Source organism: Heterodontus francisci, unplaced genomic scaffold (genome assembly GCF_036365525.1).
Source record: "Heterodontus francisci isolate sHetFra1 unplaced genomic scaffold, sHetFra1.hap1 HAP1_SCAFFOLD_121, whole genome shotgun sequence".
In the NCBI taxonomy this organism is placed as follows: Eukaryota; Metazoa; Chordata; class Chondrichthyes; order Heterodontiformes; family Heterodontidae; genus Heterodontus; species Heterodontus francisci.
Window position 1 is genome coordinate 3,482,847 of NW_027140425.1, and position 3,557 is coordinate 3,486,403.

A 3,557-nucleotide genomic window follows, 5' to 3' on the forward strand; every position below is an offset into this window, starting at 1 on the left:
TCTTCTCATCATCACTCGGTAACCACATGAGACAGCCCTTAAATCAGTAGCATAAATTATCAGCTGTAAGAATGTTTGTCATTGGGTTGAATCATTTCTGTGTGAGGAATGTTCCAGCATCATAAACCAGGGGAATGTGTTGACTGAGCTGTGTCTTCATCTCTTCTGGGCAGTTGGACTGTTCACCCTTCATTCTGCTCTGATTCACTTTCCCAAAGCGGATCTACAGATTCTCAAATCTGGAGACTGGGTTTTCTTATTTGGTTCCTGATGATTTTTCTTCCTCCTGAATGATAATATATTCCAAACTCGGATGAACCTTGCCCTGTCTCCCAGTCTCGGTTAAAAGCGACAAATAACGGCACCAACATTCTGAAACAAACAACACGGTCACATTCTGCTTCAGTGAGATTAATGCTGAGGCAGTTTCCTGTCGAATGCGATTGTGAACAAATTTCTCTCAAGGAAATTGTGAGTGATTAAGTATTTGCACTGAATTTCTGCGCAAGAAGGGACAGTTTCAAACAGCCATTCCCAAATCAATCCCTTCACAAAGACAAAGACTGTGCTGTCTTAACGTGTGACTCAACGTCACAAACAAATTTGAACTCGAGGTTCAGGAGAAGACAGAGATGTGAATGCTTGACAGTGTAATCTTTAAATCATAATTTTCCGTTTCTTCGTTGAAGTGAGGCTCAACCCTAAGCCACTAGAGATCGCGGAAAGCTACAAACTTGGATCCAGAAATCAGAAAAGTAGTGAAACAGTTGGTGAGTACATTGTGACACTGAAGAATTTATCACCACATTGCAACATTGGCACATTCTTAGACCGTACATTATGAGACAGATTTGTGCTTATATTGGTGGATGAGAAAAGATACTAAACACACAAAATCCCAATTTGAGCTAGTGTGTAAGATTGCTCTTTCCATGGAGATAGCATCAAAGAATGCTCGTGAATTGCGTCCTATGCCAGTGACAGTAACACACTTCAGAGGAACTTAAACACACTGGTAAAATGGGCTTTCACACAACAGATAAAATTTTACACAGAGAATTGTGAAGTGATACAGTTTGGGAGGAAGAATGAGACAATGTACACCAATCTTTTTTGATCAAGGTTTGAAAAGGTTGCGAAGAGCAAACAGGACACTTGGCTTTATTAATAGAGGCATAGAGTAAAAGCAAATAAGTTATGCTAAACCTTTATAAAACACTGGGGCTGTATGGCCTACTCCTGCACCTCCACGGAAAGCTTCCACTCCAGGCTCGGACACCCTCTTCAGGATCACTCTCCATACATCCCGCCACTCCACGCACAGATATCTCCCTCAGGATCAGATCACAGCTCCACAGTCCTGCCACATCCAGTCGTGAATGGTGGTGGATAATTAAATAACTAACAGGATGAGGAGGCTCCAAAAACATTCACATCCTCAATGATGGTGGTGCTGAGCACGTCAGTGCAAAAGATGAAGCTGAAGCATTTGCAACCATCTTCAGTCAGAAATATTAAGTGGATTTGATCTGTGCTAATTTCAGCTCCTCATGCTCGCTGGTGCCTTGGTTCTCTGGTGCTAATTTCAGAGTAAATCATGCAGCTTGACAATTGGAGCCAAAGAAAAAGACACAGGAGAGGTTGAAAGTGCCAAAACCTGGGATTGAACCAAGAACTGTTTAACTGTAAGTACAGCACGAACTCAACAAAGCTATTTCAACAACACACTAAAGCCACCATTCTGTCACTGCTTTGGAAGACAATATATACATTGAAGTGTTTGTAAAAAGTTACAGAACACAACATGTGAGTAATATTCGCCATTGTTTTCTCAGTACTGATGGATTGTGAAGTGGGAGACAGCCAGAAGTCCCACTGTGCCACACTGACCCTGAGCTGTGAGTGAAATGAGATAAAGTTCAATCTTTAGCAGAGAGATTCTGGAGCGAGGTCAGAGTCCCGAATCAAGGAAAGACTTTCTGACACAATAAAAGCAAAATACTGCAGATGCTGGAAATCTGAAATAAAAACAAAAAGTGCTGGAAATACTCAATAACTCTGGCTGCATCTGTGGTGAGAGAAACAGAGTTAATGTTTCTGGTTAGATTAGATTAGATTAGAGATACAGCACTGAAACATGCCCTTCGGCCCACCGAGTCTGTGCTGAACATCAGCTACCCATTTATACTAATCCTATATTCCTACCAAATATCCCCACCTGTTCCTATATTTCCCTGCCACCTACCTGTACTACTGACAATTTATAATGGCCAATTTGCCTATCAACCTGCAAGTCTTTTGGCTTGTCGGAGGAAACCGTAGAAAACCCACTCACACACAGGAAGAACTTGCAAACTCCACACAGGCTGTACCAGGAATCGAACCCAGGTCCCTGGAGCTGCGAGGTGGCGGTGCTAACCACTGCACCACTGTGCTGATCTGTGACCTTTCATCAGAACTGACACTGGTTAGAAAAGAATTAGGTTTTAAACAAGTGAAGGGGAGGGGCATATGGGAGAGAACAAAGGGGAAGGTGTTTGATAGGGCAGAGGGCAGGAGAGATTAAATAACAAAGCTGTCCTGGGACAAAGGCAAAGAGTGTGTTAATGCTTGTGGTTGCCTGACACCAGTCATGCTCTGATGTTTTTGAACACAATGTTCAATCCACAAGGCTGTAGAGTGCCGAATCAAAAGGTCAGGTGCTGCTCCTCGAGCTTGGGTTGATTTTAACTGGAACACTGGAGCAGACCAAAGACAGAAATGTTGACATGAGAGCAGCGGGGAGTGTTGAAATGGCAAGCAACCAGAAGCTCAGGGTCATGCTTTCGGCCTCAGCAGAGGTGTTCCACCTAATCTGCGTTTGGTCTCCCCAATTTAGAGGAGCTGTGAGCAGTGAATACAGTATACATAATTGAAAGAAGTACAAGTAAATAGCTGCTTCACCAAAAAGGAGTGTTTGGGGCTTTAGCTAATGAGCAGAGAGGAGGGAAAAGGGCAGGTATTATATCTCCTGCGATTGCATGGGAAGGTGCCTTGGGAAGGGGACAAGGTATCGGGGGTAATGGAGGAGTGGACCAGGGTGTCACGGAGGGGACAATCCCTTCACAATGTTGACAGGGGATGGGAGGATGCGTTTTGTGGTGGCATCACGCTGGAGGTGCAGGAAATGGTGGAGGATGATCCTTTGGATGTGGAGGCAGGTGGGGTGGAAAGTGAGGACAAGGGGCACCCTGTCGCAGTTCTGGGAGGGAGGGGAAGGGGGCAGGCAGAGATTGAGAGTCCTGTCAACTACACTGGGAGGGGGCGGGGGGGGGGAGTAGTTGAAATCTGGTGATGTTGTTGAATTTAATTTCAAACACTCCTTGAACTCTCTGCTGATGAAGACTGAAAAAGGGAAGAACAACCACACAACAAGGGTCTCAAATCCAAGACCCTGAGATTAAAAGTCTCATGCTCTACCAACTGAGCTAACAAGGCCTGATATAGTACTTCGACTCTGTCTGTTATTGGACGGTTGCAGCTGTTGGCTCCACTCCAAGGGCGGGAATTTGTTCCAC